We start from the raw sequence: 27,840 nt of genomic DNA, 5'->3' as shown, positions 1-27,840 counted from the left end.
TCACAGTCAGTTCCAAGGAAAAATTCCAGCGCTTTCTACATTGGCTGCTGCGTCTTCTGAAATCAACACATTCCATGTTCATCTTCTATCCTAGGGTTTAATGTTGCTAAACGAGTCACTCTAGCATTTGTACAAGGCTCCCTGAGACTCCTGCAGCCGTCGACCAAGCCTAGGGACATAATTGAATCTGGAGATTCCTGGGGCCTTGTTTTGAAAAAGACTTGAAATACACATAGGAAGAAAGGCCCAAAAATAAATGTTCACTTGTCTCTGCAAAATAAAAAATAAAAATTAAATTAAAAAATAAAAATGCAAAAACTAGCTGGGCATGGTTAGTCCCAGCTACTATACTCGGGAGGCTGAGGCAGGAGAATCGCTTGAACCCGGGAGGCAGAGGTTGCAGTGAGCTGAGATCACGCCACTACACTCCAGCCTAGATGACAGAGTGAGACTCTGTCTCAAAAAGTAAAAATAAAAAAAACTTTTCATATCAGCAACAAGGTTATTTCCGTTTCCTGTCATCCATGTGTTTACTGGAGTAGCACTTCTAATTTTCTTCAAGACATTTTCCTTTGCATTTACAAGTTGAGTAACTGACACAAGAGGCCTAGCTTTTGGGCTGTTTCAGCCTTCCACATGCTTTCTCAGAAAGCTTAATCATTTCTAGCTTTTGATTTAAAGTGAGAGACAGGTGACTCTTCCTTTCACCTGAACACTTAGAGACCACTGTAGGGTTATTAACTGGCCTAATTTCAATATTGTTGTGTCTTGGGGAATAGGGAGGCCCAAGGAGAGGGAGAGAGATGGGGGAATGGCCAGATGGTGGAGCAGTCAGAACACATACAGCATTTATTATAGTTTACCTTCTTACATGGGCACAGTTTGTGGTGCCCCAAAACAATTTCAATGGTAACATCAGAGATCACTGATGACACATCACCATAACAGGTAACGATGAAAATGGGTTTCCTGATAATGCAGAGGGTTGAAATACTGCAAGAATTACCAAAATGTGACACACAGTTGTGAAGTAAGCACATGCTCTTGGAAAAATGGTGGCAGTAGATACAGGGTTGCCACAAATTTAAGTTACAAAAAGTGCATTATCTATGAAGCACAATGGATTGAGCCCAGTAAAATGAGGTAGGCCTGTATTTTTTGGATACTTGATAGTATCTAAGTTTCTTCTCAAATAGAGCAAACATTTTACAGTTCAGATTTGCCCATCAGTAGTTTTCTCCATGGGTCTTCTCTGTTAATGCCACATCTATCTAGAGTAAAAGTTCAATTCAATATTGTGCTATCAATTTATCAGCTTGTTGAAGGTGAACTAACATAAGTACATGCTGTGTTGTGTGTTCCGTGTGCAGATACAACACAGGTGAGCTTTCCACAAGCCTGGATCTTCCCAATGGTGGGGCTTCACACGTGCAGGCCAGCTAGGGAGAAGGGGACAGGTGGGGTCCAGCAGGAGCTCCGTGGGCCTTGTCTCTTGCAACAAGGATATTTTGCTCCTTAGCTCAGCAAAGTCCAGGTTCTTGTCTCACGACCAGGAAGAAGTAGGCAGGCGGACACTCGGAGAGTGAGTGGAGTAGAATGCACTAAGCAAGAGGGAAAACTTAAAGGGAAGGGTCCTGAAAGCAGATTGTGGTTCTCCCTTCACAGTTGAATACAAGGGCCTTTATATAGCTGCTGATGGGGCTGGGTTCCCTATGTCTATCATTGCGAATTCCTGGCGTCTCCACCCCGTCCTTCCAGTGCAGGTGCGGGCCCTTAGTCTGAGCCACTCTACACTGATTTATTTTCCTTACTGTGCGTGTGTTAAGGGATAGAATTTTTCACCGCAAGCATGTTTGGGTGAGCCCCCTGTGCACGACGACCTTGGCGGGTCAGAGATTCTCCGGGGAGAGTTCTCTGCCTCCTGCCTCTATCAACTCTCCAGTCTGCAGTGTGGCCCCCGTGGTCCTGCAGATCTGGTGTTGATTTTGCAGGGTGTTTGGAAAGGTACCTGCGGGTTTTCATTTATGGAAGTGACTGAGTGCCAACGAGAAGAGGTTAATGCCCTTGAAAGGAGAATTTATTACTTACATCACCTAAGAGAAGGGGGCACACCCCACCATGCAGGGCACAGGGGAACCACCAGTGTGGGTCAGGAGGCAGAAAGGAGCCAGAGAAAAGTGTGGACAGGAACCTTATTGGGGCTTCCTCGGGAAGCGCAGTGCGTGGCTGCTTTGAGTAATGTTGGTGGGCTTTGGGGTAGTCTCTAGTTGCCTGGTACCTGGCCCGGGGGTGTTTTAAGGCAGGGAAAACACTGGCTTGGTGTGTGTGAGATAAAATGGGTGGTTGGCTTACTTCCAAGTTCTTTACTATATTGCGGAATTAGCTGGTCCTGGGAGGGCAGTGTCTTTCTGGGTCTGTAAGTCCCTGCAAAATGTTAAAGTAGCATAAGATACAAAAAAAAAAATTAAACATGATTAATACACTGTGAACCTAGAAGTAACCAGATTTTAGGAAACTAACCTGTAGTAAGTAAACTCACAGGGATTGGTAACTAAGCCAGAATATGCATTTATTAGTTTGAAGGGAGGAATGTTTCTTCCAGTGACCAAATCTTTAAGTCTGCCCTCCAGAATATTGACCGACTGTTCTGCCCTCTAGAATGGAGTCATTAGGAAAGTCATTAGTCACCTGAATTTCAAACTAGCTTGGTTTCTGTGGTAATCAGAGCAAAGGGTGACGTGGTGTACCTGTGCCGTGCAGGGACTTGGTGAATTAATCACTTCTCCCAGAACACCCTTCCAGGGCCACCTTCATGCCTTCCCTCTTCTTTGCCTCCACGCTGCTGTTTTCTTCCCACAGAAAGGCCCTCTGCAGTCGATTAGGCTTCAGCTACCTAAACAATAGGCACAGACCCAAACGATGTAAAACTACAGTTCTCCTGCCCTTAGGTTGACATGCAGGTCACTTTGATTGGAATTTTGAGTGTCTCCAAACTCTGGTTGTACACTTTCACAGATGGTCAATTACAGTACTTCTCGGTGGAGTTTTCCCAGTGTAGCTCTCAGAATTCCTAAGAATTTTCTATTTCGTAGGTTACACTCTCTATAGTACATATACTCAGACAGAAAAATATACTTCATGAAGAGAGCCCTGAAAAATCTCATCTCTAGTCCCAGTGATGCCTTAAACTGGTTGTGTGACCTTCGTAAACCTCAGTTTTCTTTGTTGTAAAATGAAAGGTTGGGGTCGGTGACCTCCAGAGTCTATCCCGCCTCTAGCCTGCTCTGAGAGTGATTGCATTTGGCACAATATGCAGTTTGCTTCGCAACAGTAGCAAAACATCACACATGCAACTTATTATCATCATTGTCTCTCTTTGGATTTCCTTGAGTTTTCTAGTCTCATTAGGGGAGACATCTCTGGCTTATCGCACAATGACATCGTGTCTTGTAACTTAATTTCTGGGGACAACACATTGTGCTGCTACAGGCACAGTGCTAATAATCAAGATCGTATGTTCTGCTTACTGTGACTTTTTTGTGGTTTCTGGGGGAAAAATGCAGATGCTTTTCAATTATTCCAAGGGAATTTTGATTAACCCCCTGGGTGGAGTTCTCTGTGCCACCTGCCGTGGGAAGTGAGTTTTATTGAACAGAAGGTAGGGACTGAATTGCTCATATTTGTTTTCTTTCTGGTACCTATTGTATTATTTCAAGCTCAAGCATTTTAATAAATATTTAATAAATACCTGTCTAAAATAGGCCAAAAGTGTCATAAACTAAACCTCTTTTCTTCTTCAATTTTAAATGCAAATGAGTTCATTTGACTTTTAGTGGAATTTCCAAGATAAAGACTCATGTTTTTCCTTTATGTATATGAAAGTTATTTTTGATGGCATAGTCAATGTCCTGCTTACTACACATTTTAAGTATTAGCCTTTGGAAACAAATTCCTTAAATTCATTGCAACGTTGCTGCTTTTGTTGCCATTCTTACAGATAATTTTATATGTTTACTGTTTCTCTCTGGCTCTCTCTCTTTTTCTCTCTCTCTCTCTCTCCTTCTCCTCTCTCTCTCTCTCTCTCTCTCTCATATATTGAGACAGGATCTCACTCTGTGGCCCAGGCTGGAGTGCAGTGTTACAGTCATGACTCACTGCAGCCTCGATCTCCTGGGCTCAAGTGATCCTCCCACCTCAGCTTCCCAGGTAGCTGGGACTACAGGAATGCACCACCATGCCTGGTGAATTTTTTAGGTATTTTTTGTAGAGAAGGGATTTCACCACGTTGCCCAGGCTGGTCTCGAACTCCCAGGCTCAAGCCATCCTCCCACCTTGGCCTCCCAAAGTGCTAGATGTGAGCCACTGTGCCTGGTCATATATGTCCATTTTGCGGGCCAGAATTCTTTGACTGTTTGATTTACAGAGAATTTTCAAATGTCTGCCTCTAAGGACTTTTGTAGCAATTTTATTGAGATACAATTAAAATATAATTCACCCACTTAAAATGTAGGATCCAGTGGGTTTTGTTTCTTGTTTTTGTTGTTTCTTTTGTTGAGAGATAAGCAACAAATACATTTTTAGTATAATTGTGTTTCATTCAATATTTGGGACATACACTAACACTTGCTATTATTACCATTATTATTACCATTATTATTCGAGCTGAGGTCTTATTCCGTTGCCCAGGCTGGAGTGCAGTGGCTCGGTCACAGCTCACTGCAGCCTTGAACTCTTGGGCTCAGGTGGTCCTCCTGCTTCCGCCTCCCAAGTAAGTGGGATTACAGGCGCAAGCCACAGCACGCAGTGATTCATTGGTTTTTAGACTGCTCACAGAGCTGTGCTACCATCACGATAATATTTTAGAACATTTTCCTTACCCCAGAAAGAAGCCCTCTATCCATTAACATTCACTCCTCACTCCTTCCACCCCCTCCAGCCTGTGGTAGCCACTGATCTGCTTTCTGTCTGTGTATACCTTATTCTGGCCATTTCTTAGAAAAGGAATCATACGATGTGTTGTCTTTTGTGGCTTTCACTTAGCATACTGGTATCCACGGTGTAGCATGTGCCAGTACATCATTCCTGTGTGTGGCCAAATAACATCCCATTGTGTGGATATACCACATTTTATTTACCTGTCAGTTGGTGGGTGTTTGTTCTGTCTTTTCGGCTACTATGAATAATGCTGTTATGAACATTCCTGTATGAGTTTTTGGGGTGACAAGGTTTTACTTCTTCTTGGGTGTATACCTAGAAGTGGAATTTCCAGGTGGTGTGTTAACTCTGTGTTTAACTTTATGAGGAATTCTCACGCTGTTTTCCAAAGTGGCTGCACCGTTTTACCCTCCCACCTGCAATGGAGCGATCCAGTTCTTCCACATCCTCACTAACCCTCATTATTGTCTTTTTTATTATGGTCATCATAGTGGCTATGAAGACAGGCTTGTTTTTAAATATTCTCTATGTGGTATTCTGCCTTCTTCCCTAGAAATCATAATTAGTGCAGAAGTAGCCCAAATTGTGTATGTTAATTTGTTTTATTGTTTTAAAACAAACTTGAGCCCCCAAAAGCAGCAAAGCACATACATTTCAGTTAATATATATTTTCTAGGACATTTTTGTCTCTTCTCAAATGAAATGATTTTGATATTAAGCACAGAGTTCCTTTCATTTTCTTATGCTCATTCTCTCTCTTTTTAATGGTATCACATACTGTGCAGGAAGGTCATTATATAAAGAGAGGAAAAAAGAATAATCAGCATAGAAGAGAAAATCAGTGCTGTTTGTATAATTTTTAATAGGAATGTTGTAAAATTTTGAGATTTAAACCAACTAATAATATTTTTTGTACATTACTGGGCAGTTTCCCCTTGTTGCCTGTGAACTGATAGTTTGCCTTGGAAACTCAGATAGTAAAAATATTTGTCAAAGCTTCAAATACCAGTGTTTTAATTCCTTATTCATTTAGATATTAATCCTGTTCTGGAGACCACCTACATGTGTTTGTAAGGGATGTAATAACTGACACTGTATTTAATTAGCACTAATATTGTGAAAAAGGAAAAGCATATTAAGTATCTTTCCAAGTCACTAGTTTGAAATTAGCAGAAGTGGGGAAGAAAAAGTCCTGTCTACCCCCACCCTTAGTTTGCATACCCATGGAAGTTTGTGATCCATTTACTCATTCATTTATCCAAGTATTTGATAGGTACATATTTTGTGGTGGGTATTGGGAAATGGACCAATTTCAATAGGACAAATCTGAATCACAAATAAGCATCCAGTGGCAACCAGGTGTTATACACACTGCACCTAAATACAAATTCATATGCATCAAAATCACCTTCATGTGTCACACAGTCACGTTAGTTCTTCATAGCACAACTAGGGGACTCTGAGTTCAGTCCCCAGAGTACCTAGTTGAGGGGTGGGGCAGGGCAGTTGAATAAGGGAATAGAATGAATGAAGACTTTTGACTCCAAAGCTCGTCACTTTATTCTGCCATGTTTTAGTTTTGTGGTATTAAATCTCTACAGAAATTAATTATCTTGCTTCCTTTCTTGAATTCCTTTTCAAATGTTATAGTTACTACTTCAATAATTCTATCCCATCTTTTTATATACAAAAGGTAATTTACCAGGTAATGACCGAGGACACCTGCTTTAAAGTCGAGCACATGCTAATTTACTGGCTGTTTGCTTGGCCTCATTTATTCTCTCTCGGCGCAGTTTCTGGGTCTGTAAAATGAAAGTAATTGTACCGTCTACCTCATTGGTGACAGTGAGAATTAAATGAGTTGATGCATGCATAGCACTTAGTATAGTTCCTGGCTCAGTGTTACCACCCAGCAACTAGCAGTGTGGAAATATTTCACACCCAAGAGTAAAGTTTTATTTACCTTTAGGAGACAGGATCCTGGGAACTTTCTGGTTACCATAGCTGCTTCCTAAAGGCAACTAAGTTAGATGTGGAGTTTCTAATTCCTGTTGGAAATTCAGTGAATAAGAAAATACTACTGAAAGTTACACAATTTTCTGCATGTTAATGATCTGATATTATACAACTTTAAGTTTTCGGTGCCCATTCGGGTGGTGCAGGTGAGAGACGGGGGCTTTGCGGGCAAGGCAGTGACCCTGCTGATGAAGGGAAGAGAGTCGTTAAGCAAATAATTTTTTAAAAATCATCCAGAGAGTACTGTAGCAAGGATTGTTCCTAAAAAGAACTGTGGTATTCCTTGTTGAATAGGGAAATCTCAGGAATGTTATAAACAAAACAAAATGATTGGACGAGCCCCATGAAGTGCGTGTTCTCCTGTGGGCAGTCGCAGAGTCGCCCTTCACCCCTGGGTCCTGATTTCTCAACCTCTTCATTGGACTATCTCCTTGGTGCCTGGGAAAGAAGCTTCTGCCTTCCCTGGATTGAACGCAGCCCTTCTTGTCCCGTCCACTGAGCATGAGGAACAGCTGGCCACCCGTACCTGACAAGGCCTGCGGCCACGGGCAGCACCCAGCCCTCCGCTGACGGCCACTCCAGGTTGCTGCTGGACGTGGCAAGCTGGAGCTAATTGGGCCTTTTAGGCTTTTGCTTCTCGGCAAATGATCAGCTGTAAACTGCCCTCGGCCTAACTTGGTCTTGTTAGTTCAGAAGCCTGCAATTCATTGCATTTTACCCTGAAGAAGAAGGGCAGGTCTGAGAACTTATTTATTTTTCTGTGGATTTTTTTTCCCCTTTGACCCAGGAAATTGTCTGTCTTCAACAAGCTAGTCTTGTCTCCTCCAGAGAAAAGTTTTGAGTCCTCCAAGGAGCGGTCTGTTGCCGCTGTGGCCTGCGGTCACTGGGTCACACCAGAGCCCTGACAACTGTCTCCCTTCCTGGGCCCAAGTGGACACCAGAGGTGTTTGGGGCTCTGGGATCGGCCTGTTCTGGCGAGGGTCTTTCCCTCCCACTCTGGAACTGTAGCTTCCCAGCCCTTTTCTTGATGCTGGGCTGGTGCCTGGGAGGCCCCACCCCTTCCCTGGGGGCCCTGGGGAAGTCCCCGACTGAGAGGTGCGAAGACCTGGGTCCCCTCCCCCAGCACACACTCAGCCTCTGACTTAGTTCTCACAGGAGGAGGGAACAGCTTCCAGGAGCTGCTGCTGTTACCCTCACACGTTGGTGAGGAGGAAATTGCCTGGTGAGGAGGGCTCGCCTGCCTCTTCACAGCCAGGCGCACGGCACCGTGGCGGCCTCAGGAGTGGTCACCCTGGGAGTAGTGACTCCTCACCTCCTAAGCGGCCCTGGGGCATGAACACTCGTCCTGGAAATCCTGCTAGGCTGGCTTAAGGGAGTTGCTTGTGACACCTAGAATGCCTTTCTGGATAAGCCTATAAAAAGGAAAGAATGGGGCTCCTCTTATTATAGTGGCAGAATTCTTGGTACTAGAACTGGTAAGACAAGAGAAATTGAAGCTGACCAACTTTTCTCTTTGCCCAGGGTTCAGAGGGATAGAAACACACATGTAATCTGGCTCTGCATGCACCAGAACCTTCTTACTCCGGGCAAGGGACAGCCACAGTTTCTGGGACGTTACCTAAAAACACAATAATCCCACTTATTCTCTGACAGATAATCATCAATCATAGCCCCGCTACCCACTTTTATTAAAGAAATAGCTGGGCCTTGTAGGTTAAGCTCTTTATATACTGGGAGAAGGCCACGTTATCCATTCCTCAAATCCTCAGAAATAAAACAACAATGAAAGCCCATTGATAACAGGAACGCCTAATCTTGTAATGAGGGAATCACTGAGTGTGGCACAGGGAAGACTCCTGAGAGATTCGGATGGGGTACAAGTGTGCTGACCAACGTCCTAGATTCAGTGGGCCCTTGAACAATGTGGGGGCTAGGACGCCAACCCTGTGCAGTCAGTAATCTACGTATACCTTCTGCCTCCCCCAGAATGTAACTACTAGTAGCCCACTGCTGACCAGAAGTCTTACCAATAACATAAACAGTCATTTAGCACCTATTTGGTATGTTACGTGATTATATACTGTATTCCTACAATAAAGTAAGCTAGAGAGAATGTCGGGAAAATCATCAAGAAGACAATGTATTTATTCATTAAGTGGAAGTGGATCATCATAAAGATCTTGCTCTTCATCGTCTTCGTGTGGAGTTGGCTGAGGAAGAGGAGGAGGGGTTGATCTTGCTGTTTCAAGGGCAGCAGAGTCAGAAGAAAATCCACATTGAAGTGGCCCCATTCAGTTCAAATCCGTGTTGCTCAAGGCTCAACTGTACACCAAACTGAAAAATGATTCCATTTTTAGTAAGAAATCGCCTACTCTAAGCCCTGCTGCTTCCCTTTGCACTTGATGGCAAGGGTCTTTAACTGTGTCCCTGGAGCTGGCTTGGCTTCACTGACAGAGGCTTCCCGACAGTCTGACAGGCCACTTTCGTTAGAGGAGAAGGTACCCCCTTGCTTACCTGTGTTTTCTTACTTCACGGGTCTTGATTCCTGACTCAGGAGCACCTGTTACAGAAAAGCCCCTGGACTAGATCTACTTCTATGTAATGAAAACTCTGTGGAGCATTGACTCTGGCTTCTAACACATTAACCACTCAGGGCTTTCTTCTGAATAGGACGGTCTCTTGACTCTTTGATACTTGACTTTTGAACCAGACTGGGTGAGGCAGAGCTTCAGCACATATTTTACCAGTGTCTTCAGCAAATGCCTTTCTCTTTGCAAAGCTCCATATTACTACCAAAAATTAATCCAACTGAATTGTAATTTCTGCTCACCCACATTCATTGAGTACTGTGTCTCCTTGAAAGATCTCAAACAAGGCACCTCCTTGCAGGATCTTCACCACCAGACCCTCATGATAGTCACCTCCTCATTAGGCTGAGACACATACACAGTGATTACATTCAGACACAGAGACTCCTGTGTCTTAAGACCTTGTGTGACCCTTGTAATTAAAGCATTACACTTAGCAAAGGCTGACAGTGGGATAGGGGCTGTCTGAAACTATTCAGCCATAGCCTGGTCTATGCTTTCTTTTTACAAATGGGAGATTGGCTAAGGCAGACACGGGGATGGCTAAGAGGGATAAAGGACGTGACTTCCATAGAACCTTTTGTTCTTAGAGGAACCTCTCCATGAAACACAGTGAAACTAGATCAAACCAAAAAGCGCCCTCAGCTCCAGCAGATTCTGAGATAGAAACCACCTCTTCCCTACCGAACCTTCTCACCCAATGCAGACTGAGCTTCTGAGTGTCAGAAAGTCAGCTTTCTGAATCCCTAGAGAAAGTAAAAATCTCCTTGGACACAATGGGTTTTCTTTGCTCCCTGCATGACAGTCACGAAGGGGAATGTGAAATAGAGAACTTGAAAATGCGGCTTTCTGAAGGGAAGTACTGTACAGTAGCCCCCCTTCTCCGCGGGGGATCCGTGCCAAAATCCCCAGGGGATGCCTGAGACTGCGGATGGGACCGAATCCTGTATACGCTTGCCTTTAATGCCTTTTCCATTTTAACTCGGCACTTAGCCCACATTGCGGCTGTAACTTTTGCAGTTTGAGGTACAGCAGCAAAACTAGCACAAATTTCTTTGTCCTTTTTCACAATTTCATGGATAGAAGATTCATTCTTACTGTAGATCTTAGCAACCTCAGCATACTTTTTTTCCCCTTAGGTTGAGAACTTTCACCTTTTCACTAAAGGAAGCACTTCACGGCTGCTTTTTGGCATATCCAGATTGCCAGCATCATACTCTTGCACTTTGGGGCCATTGTGAAGTCAAATAATAGTTCCTGCCAGGCACAGTGGCTCACGCCTGTAATCCCAGCACTTTGGGAGGCCAAGGCAGGTGGATCACTTGAGCTCAGGAGTTTGAGAACAGCCTGGGCAACATGGCAAAACTCTGTCTCCACCAAAAAAACACAAAAATTCACCGGGCTTGGTGACACATCCCTGTAGTTCCAGCTACTTGGCAGGCTGAGGTGGGAGCATGGCTTAAGCCCAGGAGGTGGAGGTTACAGCGAGCCAGGATCATGCCACTGCACTCCAGCCTGGGCAACAGAGCCAGCCTCAGTCTCAAAAACAAAAAAAAGGAACCTGAGCACTGAGACCGCCTGACGGTAGATCTGGTAACCAAGGTGGCGACTAAGTGACTGGCTGGCGGTGGGGGTGTCTACAGTGTAGAGACGCTGGACACGGAGAGGAGAGGGTTTATGACCCAGGCAGGACGGAGCAGGACAGCACAAGATCTCCTCAAACTGCTCAGAATGACTCACAATTTAAAACTTATACATTATTTATTTCTGGAATTTTCCATATAATGTCTTTGGACCATGGTTGACCACAGGTAACTGAAACCTTGGAAAGCTAAAACCTTGGATTAGGGGGGACTACTGTAATATAATACTTTACAATTCCTGGGATGAAAGCTCAGGCAGACCCTATCTATGCATTATTACAACGTACCATCAATTCAAAACCATAAAGCTTTAGAAACATAGTTGCTTTTATTCCTAAAATATTGAATATGAATAATAATTTATGTTTGTCTTAGAAGTACCTTTTTAATATGATTGATGTGTATTGATCTGTTTTTTCTTCTAATGTGAACATTTCTGTAACAGTCATTTCCCCTGAAATATCTAACCTGTGGGTGCCTGAGACAGCTTGTCAGCTGGGAAGAACAATGGTGGCGATAGCCACTTGGGGCTGGTTTGGTCGCGAGTGCAAGTGTGGTCACAGCAGCTAGAACAGAGGGCTGTGTGGAGAACACGCGTCGGATCAGAAGGCAGTAACCACGAGGGATGCAGAGTCGAGAGAGAATTTGTTGATTGGAATGACTCAGGTTGACTTTCAGGATGAAAAGTAGAGAGGGAAGAGAGGATAGTTGATGTGGCAGGCTCCCCGGGAGAAGGGCAGAGCGAGATCAGGGGCTCAAGTGGAATGCCTGAGTGTGGTGACAAGAACGCTGCCTTGCGAGGCTGGAGAGGGAGCCAAGGATGGGCGGCCTGGGAAGGCTGGAGAGTGTAGACTGTCAGGGAGCTGCTAACCCACTTAGAAATACTCTATTGACATAACAAGGTTTTTTTGTTTTGTTTTTTGTTTGTTTTTTTGAGATGGCGTTCGCTCTTGTTGCCCAAGCTGAAATGCAATGGCGCAGTCTCAGCTCACTGCAGCCTCCACCTCCTGGGTTCAAGTGATTCTCCTGCCTCAGCCTCCGGAGTAGCTAGGATTACAGGTGCATGCCACGGGTGCAGTAGCTCACACCTGTAATCCCAGCACTTTGGGAGGCTGGGGCGGGCAGATCATCTGAGGTCAGGAGTTCGAGACCAGCCTGGCTAACATAGACATAACAAACTTCTATTTCAAAAGTTCAGTCGTGGGCACAAGTTGATTTTGCATTACAGTCTTTGATAGTGAAGGTGCATACTATTTTTAAAGCTGTATTCCTTAGATACTACCATGTTATCTAATGTTTCTAATAATGGAATTAACAAAAAATGACTGCATCATCCAAATTTGACTTTGTACTAACATCATGCTTGGCGTACTCCACATCCCTGAAGGTTAACAAGAGATAAATTTGGCCTAGACTGGTCTTTTCCTGAATTCATCACTTAAAAAAGGAAAAAAAGAATGGGGAGGAAAAGCCACGTTTTACTTTTATAATTTTTATTCCATCATTAAAAGTACAACTTGCTTTATGATCTGAAGAAATACCATCTAAGTCTTTCTATTAGGAACAAAAGTGAGCCTTTCAGGGAAAAAAAAAGGAGCAGGGCTTAATCTGCATTCACCCTTTGATGTATTCCTAGATTTTAAAAAGCTTCCCGCCGTTCTCAGCCACGTTGAAACAGACTGAGCCATGTGTCCGGCGCTGTCCTTTTCTCCTCTCAGCACACACTTAGCCGGAGACACCTTTCGGCCAGTGGGCCAGGATTCTTCCATTGCATCTTCAGCACGAGACCGCTTGTGCTGGCTCGTTGGGAGTTCCGCTGCTCAGTATTCCTTCCCAAGGCAAAGACTCTTAAGTTAATAATTGGTTCAGAAGAATAACTATATCGCCCTCTTGGTCTTCTTTGGGACATTTCTTTAAGATGAGGCTCTTATTGGTATATCCAGGGTACTTTACTGAGAAATAGAAAATGCTAGCTGAAACAAGGCATATCAGTCTCGAGGTACGAAATGGGAAATGCGATCGGTAAATTTTGCTTTTAAATAACAACGGAAGCCCCATTTTATTGCTGCCATTTTTAGTCATTTCGTCACTTTTTAATAGCCTAGTTTTCTATTTTAGAGAAGTTGCTGACCAGTATTTAGAGAGCACCTCCTTAATCCGCACATCCTCTTGTGTGGTAGTGAAGTGATGGGTTGGAGTCGTTTTTAATGCTGTTTCCATTGATGGACATTATTACCAGAAGGAGTGCTTTGTGCCAGCTGGTTTCATGGATGGAGGAAAACAATCTGGGTTTCAGTTTCACAAAGAGAAAAACAAAACCTGAGAGGAAAAGGAAGTAATTCGTTAGCAGTGGCCACTGTGCAGAGTAGGATAACCTGCCTTCAAAGATTTCTGTTTCATGCACTATAATATAATGTTTAATAAATACTTTACTTCAAAGAACCTCACTACAAGAAAACTGGCCGCTTTCCTGCTATTCTTGTTCACCGGCTCAGTATGACTATAAGTAGCTCATATCCGGTCCTCTGTGGTCTCAGGTGGTCATTTGTGTATATGATCCTTAAGCTGAATCTGTGAGGACTATGTCCCTATTTTAAGTCTTTAGCAAATCCACAGTGTTCTGCAGGAATTGATCGAGGCTCTCGTGAAACCCTTGACACTTTGACCCATCTTGAGGAAAATGCTTAGATGCTAAAAGCAGTGTGCATAGGGATTACGTCCTCCAAAAATAGAAAACTCTAAATTTACTAAGCAAGGAGTAGAGAAACTCATCAGACTGCACCTCAAGTTTTTGATGTATTGTGATCGCTTCTGCACTCCCATTCTAGACTTCTAAACAACACGTTCAATATCTTTGAGATAAAAGCTGGACTGAAGTTACAGAAGGAGCATTGCAGATGTTTGAATTTTTCTTTTTCCTCTGTAGATATATTTGGCATATGTAGAATTTGAGAGCCCACGATTGATACCAGTTTCTTCCAGATATTAACAGATATCAAATTGACAGCTAGAACTCAGAAGAAACTAATGGAACCCTGAAAGAAACCATTGTTTTTTCCACTATAAATCTTAACCCAGCAGCATGCTCAGTCTGGGTGGAGCCAGTCACCTGGGAAGCCGCTTCACACCCATTGTGAATCGGCTGCCCCAGGAGTCTGGTGAGCACTTCGGTAGGAGCCACTGCTGTGAAGTCTTTTGCGAGGTCTGGTGGTGACTGGTTTGGTTTTTATTGCTCCCTGTTTGATGCACTGATAGGACCTAGGGCTGTTCTTAGAAATATAGGCCTGAGATGACTTAAATTTCACACTGGCTTTCTGTCTTCCGTTTCCACATTCTTCTTGCTCTCCCTCCCTTCATCCCCTCTCTCTCTCATAAGTAATGAGTTTAAAATCAAAGGGAAAGGATTGCTTTAATATTTAGCAGTCTAAACACGGGGACAGGGCTGAAGGGGAGGAAGGGAGTGAATGGGTGTAGCAGGGAGAAGCTGCTGGGCGCAGTGGCTCACGCCTGTAATCCCAGCACTTTCGGAGGCCGAGGCGGGTGGATCACGAGGTCAGAAGATTGAGACCATCCTGGCTATCACTGTGAAACCCCGTCTCTACTAAAAATACAAAAAATTAGCCGGGCATGGTGGCGGACGCCTGTAGTCCCAGCTACTCGGGAGGCTGAGGCAGGAGAATGGTGTGAACCCGGGAGGCGGAGCTTGCAGTGAGCTGAGATGGCGCCACTGCACTCTAGCCTGGGTGACAAAAGTGAGAGTCTGTCTCAAAAAAAAAAAAAAAAAAAAGGAAGGGAGAAGCTGTTCCCACCCCGTTGCTTTAATGACAGTGGAAAAGGTGTGTGGATTGGGCCTGTGTTTCTCTATCAGCTACTTTGTTCTTTAAAGCACCAGCTAGCTAAGCCATCTCTTTCCCCCTACATATTTTGCCTCCTCGAGTGTTTGCCTAGAACCACTTGGCTGTGGCAGCCCTGCTGATGGGACAAGGTGCTCTGTAAGTTTCTAGGCAAGGTTTCTGGATCCGCGTTGAGCTTGAACGCAGATAGCACAACCATATTGTAACAGCTCCTTACAAACCAGTCAGCACATGTGTGGTGAGCATTTCTAGAGGTGAATTATTGCTTAAGTCAATTGTAAGAAGAGTTTCTCTGAAAGAGTTCTGCTCTTTGAACTGGCAACCCCAACTCTAGAACTTAAAGAATTGTTTTTGTTAATTTTGCTGGCAGGAGATTCATCCAAGTTTCCTAAACTTACTACAAGGATATATATATATACAGAGGCCTTAAGGGATGGCCAGCCAGCCAAGCCCTAGGGAACGTCTTATCTGGCAGTTCTCGGGATCCACAGTGGCTTGGGTCCTAATGATAATACTGTAACTGGGAGAGCTAATGTACATGGAGCACTCTGTATGTGTGAGGCACCGTAGATTATCTCTTCATTTAATCTTCTCATGAGATAAGTACAGACGTTAAATAATTTTCCCAGGGTCACGTAAGCTGGTACTGGGAACGGGGCTTAAACCAGGGTTCCCTAAGAACAAAAGCTATGATGCCTTAGCGTCATAGACAGCAGCTCCCAGGTCTTACTCATCCTAGTGCAGTCCCATTAGCCTGCCTGAGCTCCCCCTAACACAGGACTCGGCCTCTGCCCACTGGGGCTTTCATTCCCACTACCATCCACAGTTTCCACATATGGTCGGTCGGAACCTGTCATAGTGTCATGAGCCGTTCTCTAAACCGCCGTCTGCCTGAAAACTGCCTCATTCTCTGTCATTCCTGAAGGAAGGACTCTGGCTGGCCCATCTCATCTTTTCTCACCTAGGTGTTCGACGGATCACTGGGTAATCTGAGGGTTGATGTTCTTCAGTCTGTCAGCCAATCCCAGAGATGGGAGGCAGGGCCTACATGACGCTCTGAATACTGCCACCTAGGATGACTCCTGCAGGAGCAGTACTGAGACCCAGGTCCACCATGGGAAGCAACTGGATACGTTTCCAAAGATTTATGTCAGTGACATTCACCACCATGTCCTTCGTATACACAAAATAATTAGAACCTACCTGACTGTCCGTCAGTAGGAGTTTGATTAAAGAAGTTTTGTTGTTCCATATGGGAGAAGATTCATAGGCAGCCGTTAAAACAGGGATCAGGGAAATGTTTACAAGCATGGAAAGATGCAATATGAACTATATTGTATAGTATAGTTATACAATATAGTTCATATAGTTCATAGTTCACATGGAAAGATGCAATATGAACTATATTGTAACATGAAAAAAATAAAGTTAAAATGGCCTGTGTAGGATATTGTTTTGTTTTACAAACACAAAGTTGAGGCTGGGTGCAGTGGCTTATGCCTATAATCCCAGCACTTTGGGAGACCGAGGCAGGAGGATCACTTGAGCCCAGGAGTTTGAGACTAGACTGGGCAACCTAGTGAGACCTCATCTCTGCAAAAAAATTCAGAAGAAAACAATAAGCCAGGTGTGATGATACATGCCCATGATCCCAGCTACTCAAGAGGCTGTGGTGGCAGGGTCGCTTGAGCCCAGGAAGTCAAGGCTGCAGTGAGCTGTGATCGTGCCACTGCACTCCAGCTTGGGCGACAGAGCAGAGAGACTCTGTTTCAAAAACACGAAGTCCCCACAAACATGAAAGGCTTAATCCAGGAATAGTAATAGTTGCCGAACTTGAGCAGAATTCTCTTCATGCTCTTCTGTTAGCGTCTGATATTTTATAATGAGCATATCCCTTACATATTCAGCAATATATTTGAAAAATACATCAAGGTAAAGGAGTTGTGCTAATTAAAAGTAACTGAAATGAAAAATGTTGATTATTGAGGAAGAAAAACAATGACAGTAAGACAGAGAGGCCTCAGCAGTATTACTGACAACTCAGTCAACTCAATCATTGTTACCTGTGTAATAGAACGAATTCAGGGCAGAGGTTCTGAACTTAAGCAGTGTTATTACTAAGGTGCTTGAAGGGGGAGCCCACATTTCTTTAATAGCAACACTCCAGATTTCTGACATCTGAAAGTATCACACCATGAATTTTTTTTTAACTCAAAAACCAGGAAAAACTTCAAATCACTGAATGATGTGTTAACCAAGTTTCTGACTTTAAGACTTTATTGACTCTGAATTTACATAGAATTCTAAAAATTTCAGTTAGCTGATTGTGTGTGTGGTGTGATGTTTAAAATAAGTTTGGGAAAATGCTGGGTTAAATTAATGTTTTTTATTTCAGGACGTCTCTAAGTCTTTACTAAGAGATGTCTTTACTACGTGGATGTCTGTTTTGAATCTCCAAGATGGAATATAGAATGCAGCGTTTCTCCAACGAAATTTGACCACTGAGTCCTTGTTTTCTTTGGGCATGTACTAAGTAGGCTTTCCCAGAGCTCATTTTGTGGGATACCACAGGAAATGCTGCGTTTGGACCTTTTAATTAATTTATTTTTTGAGACAGAGTCTCCCTCTGTCACCCAGGCCGGAGTGCAAACTTTATGTTCAAAAACAGTTGGTAGGGTGCAGTTTGCAGACCTGATCTAGAGTGGTGCTTCCTGAGGGAATTCTAAGGAACATTATTTTCAGGGCATGTTAATAGCTAATGTGAAAAAAATCAAAGCAGGGGTAAGGGAGTGGCCCATGGTAAAAGAGATCGGGGGGAAACTGGGAAAAGTTCACTACAGCACTTTCCACTAACTTTATCTGTGAGGCAGGGTCTTGCTCTGCTGCCCAGATTGAAGTGCAGTGGTGCAATCCTAGCTCACTGCAGGCTGAAACTCCTGGGCTCCAGTGATCCTCCTGCCTTAGCCTCCTGAGTAGCTGGATTATAGGTATGTACCACCACACTGGCTAATTAAAACAAACAAACAAAAACAACAACTTGTAGATACGGGATCCCACTATGTTGCCCAGGCTGGTCTCGAACTCCTGAGCTCATGCCATCCTCCAGTCTCAGCCTCCAAAGCAGTGGGATTACAGGCATAAGCCACCGTGCCCAGCCTCCACCAACTTTAAAATGCTAATATGCAATATTTTTGCAATTTTTTTCAGAATCTCAACTCACAGATTACTGTGTTTCCTAAAAGCATTTAAAAAATACATAAGACAGGCCGGGCACAGTGGCTCACACCTGTAAATCCCAGCACTTTGCAAGGCCAAGGCAGACGGATCACGAGGTCAGGCACAGTGGCTCACGCCTGTAAATCCCAGCACTTTGCAAGGCCAAGGCAGACGGATCACGAGGTCAGGAGATTGAGACCATCCTGGCTCACACGGTGAAACCCCGTCTCTACTAAAAACACACAAAAAATTTGCCAGGCGTGGTGGTGGGTGCCTGTAGTCCCAGCTACTTGGGAGGCTGAGGCAGGAGAATGGCGTGAACCTGGGAGGTGGAGCTTGCAGTGAGCCGAGATTGTGCCACTGCACTCCAGCCTGGGTGACAAAGCGAGACTCCCGTCTCAAAAAAAAAAAAGAAAAAAAAAAAGGGAAGAAAGTTTTATCGGAACACAGCTTTGCTCATTCCTGTATGTACTGTCAGTGGCTGCTTTCACATGACTGAAACAGAACTGACAGTGTGACATGCAAAACAGGTAAAAAAAAAAAAAAAAAAAAAAAAAAAAAATTGCCATCTAGCCCATTGTAGACATAAGCTGGCTCACCTCTGACATAGATGATTAGTCATAGGTAGTTGTATGTGCAAATCGACTTTAATTTCCTTTTTATACTCTAGCATGAATACATGCAATTGAACAGCTAATATAGGTGTGTGTATGTGTGTGTGCACATATGTGTGTATTCTAAAATATTGTAAAATGTCAGGTGTTGCAAATAACATTGTTAACTGAAAGTGACGGAATGGCCGGCTAAACTTACATTTATTGTGTCAAAAAATGAAATGTACCAGACAATTAAGATAATTTTACCTAGGCTACTGCAGTAAGGGTAATGTTTATTAATGAGAAATGTCTCAGAGAAGAGGAAGAACTAGGGTTTTATAAACACAGGTGAACAAGGGAGTGGTCCAAGAATTAACGGGGTTCATGAAGAAGAGTGGAAGTCTATGGGGAAGGTGGCTTTGCCTCCAGCTATTTCCTGGGTTAGGAAAGAGGAGGAAGATTCTGTAACTGTTTCTGTGTTGTAGGAGCACAGGGCTCAGGGTTCAGCATTGTCAGTTGTCAACAGAATCAGTAAGTGTTATTAAATAGCGCATGGTGTGGTTCTGGCACTGAAATGGGGTTGTTTCCTAAGGCTGTATCCATGGCCACCTCTGCCGGTTTCCACAGTCTGTCTTGCATTGCTTCTGTTACCTGTATCCTGGTCAGCACAGTTGATGGTGAGGCATTGCTTATTGAAATAGAGATGGCAATAATGAAACCAGCTATTATAAATTAGAGCAAATATACACATCCAATGCGTTTTACATGCATGTTATCTCTGGAGTAGTATCACTGGGTTGGTTCTATTTCAGTTTGCCTTTGGCATATTACTATACTCCAAGGAATATCATTTTTCCCTCTGTAAAGTCTTCGTCATGAAAATGGTCACCGTAGGTCTGATTTACGTTTTGGATCAGTAACAGGTCACAGCATAGATCCCATTCCTACATCAAGGTGAACAAGACCCTCACACTTTGGAGGGAGATTAGTTCCTTTGTAGAAGAACATGCACAATTAGATAAATCTGTTCAAATGGCTTAGATGACCAGAGCCAACATCTGATTACTATGAGCAAGGCACTTTTCTAAACATTTTTAGTATTTTGTGAACAGTTTTGTTAAGGTATACTTTACAGATAACATTCACCTCTTGAGCTACAATTCAATGAGTTCTCGTAAACTGAGTTGTGCAGCCATCACCACATTCCAGTTTTAGCACATTTCCATCACCCCTAAACTTCCTTTCTGCCTGTTTGCGGCCAATCCCTGCTCCCTGGCCAGCCACAGGCAAGCACTGTCAACGTTTGGACAGTGTTGGATTACCTAATGGACTCTTCAAGACAGTCCTGTGGGGTGTTACTGTCATTCTCTCAGTTTTACAAGGTGAAGAAGTGAGGCACTGAGGGCACTCAGGGTGGTTTCAAATGACTGAGGCCAGGTGCTCAGGGCCCAGAACGCTCTTACCCACTGCAACTCCAGTGAGCTTCAGAATCACCTGCTGAGCTTGTTTGACCACAGACTTCTGGGCTCTACCCTTGAATTCCTGGTGCCCTAGGTCTGGGATGGGGCCTGACAATTTGCATTTATGAAAAGTTCCTGAATGCTGCTGCTGCTGCTGGTCAGGGGACCCTGCTTTAAGACCTCCTTGTCTGTGCAATTTCAAACGTTGTAAGAAATAGTCACTCGTGATTGGTTTGTGTGCTTAGTGCAGACTGTACAAGGATTTTTTTAAAAGCAAGTATTGTTCATTCTAAGGGAAGGAAATGTATGTTATGAGATGGAATTATATAATAAACAGAACCATTAAGTGTCATCTGAAAAGTGGTGTTTTCAATGGCGGGAAGTAACATTGCTGCGTATTTTGTGTGTGTACGCGCCTCAGCTTTGTGTCATTGTGTAACTTTAATTTGAAAGAACGTCACGTGACTGCTGTTTTCATTTCTGCCTTTTAAAAAGCAGACAGCTATTCAGAACAGCAAGAAGCAGACCTAAACTTTGTTCATACGCCCCTAGTCACAGGCAAAAATGGAAAGGGTAATTTACCAAAAAAGAAGAAAATAGAAAAAAAGGAAAAGAATAGAAAGAAAGTACTGACTCACTGCAAACAGCTGCAAAATGTTGCCCTTGGGATAGAGGTTAACTCGGTTGTGAAATAATGGCCAAGGCAGTGCAATCTTAATAACTTTTTCTTAGCCCTGGAGAAAGCTTCTGGATTGACTGTGAGAAGCTTGGCAGAAGGTGCTGCAGCTTGGTGGCTGGCTCAGCAGGAGGCCTGGGATTGAAAGCTTGCGGTTTGCACAAGCTCTTTTGGATCTGTAACGCTTTTATTTTAAATCTCCAATACATATAAATATTTTGGTCCCTTTTTTTTTTTTCTCTATTTTTTAAAATAAAAATATTTTAGTGAATATGAGTTAAATGAGAATCAAGTGGCTTCTGGGCCTCCCTGAAAGATCAAGTGGAAGCATTGGATGACTCTAATGATGCCGAATTATAATCCATAAAGCACCTGGGCAAAGTTCAATCAGGGGTCCCATTTCAGAAGTTTTTTTGGAATGTAGGCAAAGGATTACTTAGAAAAGGTTCATCTACTTGGAGAGGAGGTGGTTCAATATGACTTTCACAAGAAGCCTTAGTCCCAGCCCCACAGGGGCTGCTTAGATGGACTCTCATCTCTCTTTTTTTTTTTTTAGATGGAGTCTCGCTTTGTTGCCCAGGCTGGAGTGCAGTGGCGTGATCTCGGCTCACTGCAAGCTCCGCCTCCCAGGCTCACGCCATTCTCCTGCCCCAGCCTCCTGAGTAGCTGGGACTACGGGTGCCCACCACACCCGGCTAATTTTTTGTATTTTTAGTAAAGACGGGGTTTCACAGTGTTAGCCAGGATGGTTTTGATCTCCTGACCTTGTGATCCGTCCGCCATGGCCTCCCAAAGTGCTGGGATTACAGGCATGAGCCACCACGCCCGGCTGACTGTCATCTCTCTAAGCAGCAAGAGACAGTGGGAACTGCAGAAGGGTGTTTGCAGCCTCATGCTGTTGACTAATGAATTGGCCACAGGGTTGCCCCTGGCACCTTGATACGGACAGGAGACAGGGAAATACTGGGTAGAAGAGGATGGTTCCCCAGCAAAGGCCCCACCCTCAAGCCTGGAAACCCATGGCCCTAAATGGGAACAGGCATTCCCGTTTTTGTGCCCAAATGTTGCCTTTTGGCCCACCACGGCCCCCTATCCTGTATCCATATAAACCCCAAACCCCAGGCTCCACAAGCAGAAGAGTGGCAGAGCAGTGCAGCAGAGGAGGAGAAAAGAAAAGGTGCGCCTGAACATTGAGAGGAGTTCTGCTGGGGAGGGTAGGAGAGATCAGCTGTGGGACGGCCAAACTCCAGGGGAAAGATGATCTCCCCACTCCATCCCCTTTCCAGCTCCCCATCTGTCTCACCGAGAGCCACCTCCATCGCTCAGTAAAATCCTCACATTCACCATCCTTCAAGTCTGGGTGACCTGATTCTTCCTGAATGCTGGACAAAGACCTGGGTACCAAGAGGGCAGGGTGTAAAAGGCTGTCACCCTTATTCTCCACTGAGCTGGTTTAACACGTAGCCATCCGCAGATGGCAGCTTCTAAAAGAGCATTAATTGTAACACACCCCCAGATGCTACCACGGGGCCAGAGTGCAAAAGTGCTCACCCCACCTCCTATACCTGCCCCTGCCCGTCTGCGTGCTCTCCCTCCCATAAGGGGTTTGAGCACGTGGCGGCCAAGCAAACGAGCTTCACCCTTGTCACAAGTCCTGCGAAGAGTTCAGGGAACTCTCCCATTTCATTCTGACACATGTGAGACTCAGCATTCTCAGACCTTCAAAGGCCTGTCGGGTGGATGTGGGGCGTGTGAGCTGCCCCACCAGGCTGGTGCCTGATCAGCGGAGGCCGCTAGAAGAGTCTCTTGTACAGCAACAGAGCCTCTTACTACAGTGAGCTTCTCCTGGGGCTTTCAGAGTGCATCCGAGCCCCACGCCAAGAAGAGAGCCAACCCCTGTGGACGCAGCTCGGTTCTTAGGGCTGACTTGAAACTTGATAAGACTGTCTCAAGCGTGTGCTGCAACCCCAGTTCTTGGAAACCCCCCCAGAGTCTTGTGGTCCAAACTGGGAAAATATAGAATTAGTCAAAAGACTGAAGTCTTGGTCATCTACACGCTTGCAAATTCCAGCCTTCCTGGCCTGTGAGTGTTGCATGAATATAGCAGGAAGTCAGCACTCTACCATCTTTCACAAAACATGATGTGTTTCAGTCCATGCCCAGTGAACACTGTTCTCCACCTCCCTCCCTCCCAACTTGCTTGCTTTCAGCTTCTCTTTAAAGTACACTTTAAAATTGGATCTTTTTCATTCAGACATAGAGAGCAGTGGCATATAAGAAGCAAACATTTGGCCGGGCACGGTGGCTCACACCTGTAAACTCAGCACTTTGGGAGGCTGAGGTGGGCAGATCACGAGGTCAGGAGATGGAGACCATCCTGGCCAACATGGTGAAACCCCGTCTATACTAAAAATACAAAAATTAGCTGGGTGTGGTGGTGCACACCTGTAATCCCAGCTACTCAGGAGGCTGAGGTGGGAGAAGAGCTTGAACCCGGGAGGTGGAGATTGCAGTGAGCCGAGATCATGCCACTGTACTCCAGCCTAGTGACAGAGCTCTGTCTAAATAAATAAATAAATAAATAAATAAATAAATAAATAGAAGGCAAACATTGATCAATTTCTCATCTCTTAAGCCATTGTTTGTTTAATGGAGTAGTAGATGATGTGGGTTGTTGTCTAACAAGAACATTGTCCTTTGCGGGACTGCACTTAGCATTAACCTTTGGATGCCATGGCTAGGTCAGGATGCCAGCCTAAGCAGTCTTGACTTTAGATTTGAAATTCCGGCCGGGTACGGTGGCTCACATCTATAATCCCAGCACTTTGGGAGGCCGAAGCAGGCAGACCACCTGAGGTCAGGAGTTCGAGACCACCCTGACCAACATGGAGAAACCCCGTCTCTACTAAAAATACAAAATCAGCTGGGCGTGGTGGCACATGCCTGTAATCTCAGCTACTCGGGAGGCTGAGGCAGGAGAATGGGTTGAACCCGGGAGGTGGAGGTTGCGGTGAGCCAAGATTGCACCATTGCACTCCAGCCTGGGCAACAGGAGGAAAACTCTGTCTTTAAAAAAAAAAAAAAAAAAAAAAAAAGCTTTGTAATTCCTTCAACACATTACAACATGACAAGTACCTCTTGCCTTATCTACTAGTGAAGACTCTGCCCGGCTGGCTGGCTTCCTGACAGTTCTGTGGTGGTCTGTTCTTTCCTGTGTACACTCCTTAAATTGTGCCATCCCTACTTCTGGAAAGCTCACCGTTTCCTCTACCCCTATTTGATTTATTTTACCCCAAGATTCATCTCAAATCCTCCCTGCTCCCTAAATCCTCCTCTAACTGCCTTAGTTCTCCCTCTGAAATTCCGTAGCATTTCATTTACTCAACACAGACTCAGAGAAATGTGTTGGTAGGAGGGACCTTAGAACCGCGGTTCTCAACTGGGGCAGTTTTGTACCCCAGGGGCTATTCGGTGATGTCTGGAGACATATTTGGTTGTCACAGCTGGGAGGGAGTGCTATGGCATCTAGTGTGTGGAAGCCCGAGACCCCGCTAACCATCCTACCCAACACAGGACAACTCCAAAACAAAGATTAATCCAGGCTTTCGGCTGCCATTGGGAAACTTGTCCACATTACCACCACATACCTGGTTCTACGATTTTCCTCTACCTGTGCATGTTCCCGAGTAATTGCACACTTTGTAACGTCTCGTAGTCCCTGTAGCTAGTCTAGTTAATTTCTGCTCATCATGGAAAATACTACCTCTCTGAAATGGGCAGCAGTGGAGAGACGAGACTGCTGCTGATGGTGAGCCCAGGGGACTAGGGTGTCCCTTCTATTTTTGTTAACTTGTAGTTATTTGTAGGATGGTTGCCTTTAGGGCAGTTTTTTTTTTTTTTTTTTTTTTAAGTTTGTAAAGCTTGTGAGAAAAATCCTTACTTGTAAAGTAGCTCAGCATTATTTGGAATGTTCTTGCTTCTCATTTATGACTACCCAATAAAGAAAATACCTTTTCCTGCTCTGCTGTCCAGTTTGTTGGGTTAATTTGGGAGATAGTGTCAGCGCCCTGGAATTGTGCCAACTTCCAATTAGCACTCTTTGTAACCACTGACTTCACTTTCAAAGTAATTACCGCAGATTTTCTCACTACCCTGAACATAGCCTACACGCTTTTAATCCCACACTTATTTTTTTCTCATCTAAAAGGAAAACTTATTTTAGATGTTCATACTTTTTAATTTTTTAAACTTATTTTGAAATAACTTCAGACTTGGCGAAAAGTTGAAAAACAGTAATACAAAGAATGTCCAGGTCATTTCACCCAGAGTCCCCAAATGTTAACGTTTTATCAGGGCTATTTATTGTGTATTCTCTCCTTCTCTCTCCCTCTCTCTCCCCACCCCCACCATCTATATATGTAAATAATTGGTATCTTCTGAACCATTTCAGCAAATTGCTAACAATACTTAAGCGTGTATTTCATCGACACAGGACAACACTCCCTTATGTAACTGCAATGCAGTACTGTTACCACAATTGGGAAACCAACATTGAAACAGCACTGTTGTCTAATCTACAAACCTTTCAAATTTTGCCAGTTTTCCTACTCTTTAAAATGTTTTCAAATTGTTGCCAGTTTGCTCACTGTAAAAAATACTGGCTTTAAAGGCAAAGGAAAAAAAGTGTTATTTTCTGGCCCAGGATCCGCTCAGAATCACACTATCGCATTGACTTTTCCTGTCCTATTGGTCTCCTGAATCTGGAATCGTTCCTCCGTCATTCTTTGGCTTCCATGATCTTGACATTTTTGAAGACAGGCCATTTATTTTGTCAGATGGCTCAATTTGCGTTCATTTGGTGTTTCCTCATAGTCAGGTTGTTACTCAGTTTTGGCAGGAACGTAATGGTAGTGCTGCTGTGTTGTCCTTTTGGGAGGCGCATGTTCACGTTTCTCTTTGTCCCACTGTGAATGGCATCACTTTGATCATTTGGTTCAGGTGGTCGTTGTCCCTTTCTCCACTCTAAAGTTACTACTTTCCTTTTCCCATTTATCTGGTAAAGGAAATAGACAGTTAAGCTGATAATTTCAACATAATATGGTGAGTGTTAGCCAGGTGCCTTGGGAGCCAGTAAGTAGATGTCACCCAACCTATAGCTCAGGGAAGGCTTCTGGAGTTGATGACACCTCAACTCTGACTTAAGGAATGATTATGAGTCAGACAAGCAAAGGAAAATGGGGAGGGTATTTTAGAAGGACATGATACCATGAACACAGCCATGGAGCCATGAAACTGCACGGTGTGTTCAGGGTGCTACAGTGGCTGGCAGCTGGAGTTCTAGAATGGAGTTCGGAAGATGTCACAGAATCCCAGCATGGCAGTGCAAGAGCACTTGTTCTCACGGGAGGCTGGAAGCAGAGGCTGTGCTCCTTGTCCCTCAATAGCTCTAGGGTCTCTTTTGTCTTTTAATTCCATAGTTCTCTCTCCCCTAATTAACATGGAGCTAAAAATAGAGAATTGGGGGGAAGATTATAGTCAAAGAAGTTTCATCACAGGACGCATGTTAATTTGATTGCACTGGAAATTGGTTTCCTTCTCTTAGAAAATAAAAATCATCTTTGCAAAAACTTGTCACTTCTTTTTCTCTCACTTTTTTGAGGGTGAAAATTAGTGAAAAATGAAAATATGAACAAATTGTGCAAATAAACCTAAAAAGTCAGCGAATTTGGCTTTGAAGTATGCATCTGAGACGCCTACTATTCTTTGGCTTGAATGAGAAGTGTAAATTGTGGAATGGTAAAGCAGTGTAGCCTCTTTGACACCCAGCCAATTTAATTTTTTTTTTTTTTTTTTTTAAATTTTAGTGGCAGTAAGTTCTGACTTACCAAGGCTTGGGGTAGCAGATACTATCAGAGCTGCCAGGACTTTTCCAGGCTCCTGTCACGAAACTGCTGTAATTCTGCAAGAGTCTTCAAATTAAATTCATGCCAAGTCATTTCCTCTGTTCTACCAGTGAGGTCATCCTTGCAGGTGACCATTAGTGATGCTGTCAGCAAGAAAAGGATTATGAACTGAGGTCTAAATTTCAGTGATGTCTAGGCAAAAATAAATGTTCAAAAGAATTTAGTGAGGTTTCCAAGACCTGGTAAATTTCCAGAGAAATTGCCAGATTTGTGCACTCTTGATTTTAGCCTGAAGGATCACATTCTTCAGCATTGGAAGTTTTTCCTTCTTTTTTTACTTTTCTTTTTTTTTTTTTAAGACACAGGGTTGCACTCTGTCACCGAGGCTGGAGTGCAATGGCAGGATCATAACTCACTGTAAACTTCGAACTACTTGGCTCAATTGATCCTCCTGCCTCAGCCTCACGAGTAGCTAAGATTACAGATATGTGCCACTATGCCTGGCTAACCTTTTTTTTTTGGTAGAGACAAGGTCTTGCTGTATTGCCCAGGCTGGTCTCGAACTTCTGGCCTCAAAGTAATCCTCTCACCTCAGCCTCCCAAAGTGCTGAGATTACAGGCATGAGCCACCACATGCAGCCCAACTTTGGAAGTTGTCATAGTTATCGCCAGTTGCCTCTCTTTTTGTCTGGAGATGGGTAGGTTAGCAAAAAATAATAATAATAAAATAAATCGATTTTTTTTTTCTTTTTTCATTCACAAATATTGAATGTCTTCTATGTACCAGATACTATAATGCTCTCTCATGGAGGTCAGTACTGTCTACTGGAGAAGACATACCAAAAACGAGAGAGAGAAAGAGGAAAGCCGCACATCAATTGGAAACACACCCATGTTAGTGACTAACGAGCCTGCAAATGAAAGCTTTACAAATTCATATGGCCAAATAGATT

At 43.9% G+C, this 27,840-nt stretch overlaps 1 protein-coding gene and 1 long non-coding RNA gene across 5 annotated transcripts in view; one reads left to right on the top strand and one right to left on the bottom strand.

The window, feature by feature from the left end:
• Window positions 1-10,533, bottom strand: part of LOC105549312 — a 16,294-nt gene extending 5,761 nt beyond the window's left edge. The window contains exons 1-3 of the long non-coding RNA XR_001007527.1: window positions 10,498-10,533; window positions 6,899-6,983; window positions 2,748-2,893 (exon numbers count right to left, since the gene is read on the bottom strand). This is a non-coding gene — a long non-coding RNA (uncharacterized LOC105549312). The remainder of the gene's footprint in view (window positions 1-2,747; window positions 2,894-6,898; window positions 6,984-10,497) is intronic.
• Window positions 1-27,840, top strand: part of PCCA (propionyl CoA carboxylase, alpha polypeptide) — a 461,774-nt gene that overhangs the window by 397,084 nt on the left and 36,850 nt on the right. The gene's annotated exons all lie outside the window — the stretch shown is intronic.

The sequence above is a fragment of the Mandrillus leucophaeus genome, unplaced genomic scaffold (assembly GCF_000951045.1).
Source record: "Mandrillus leucophaeus isolate KB7577 unplaced genomic scaffold, Mleu.le_1.0 Scaffold434, whole genome shotgun sequence".
Taxonomy (NCBI): domain Eukaryota; kingdom Metazoa; phylum Chordata; class Mammalia; order Primates; family Cercopithecidae; genus Mandrillus; species Mandrillus leucophaeus.
Note: the sequence above shows the minus strand (reverse complement) of the source record. Positions and strands in the feature narration are given on the sequence as shown.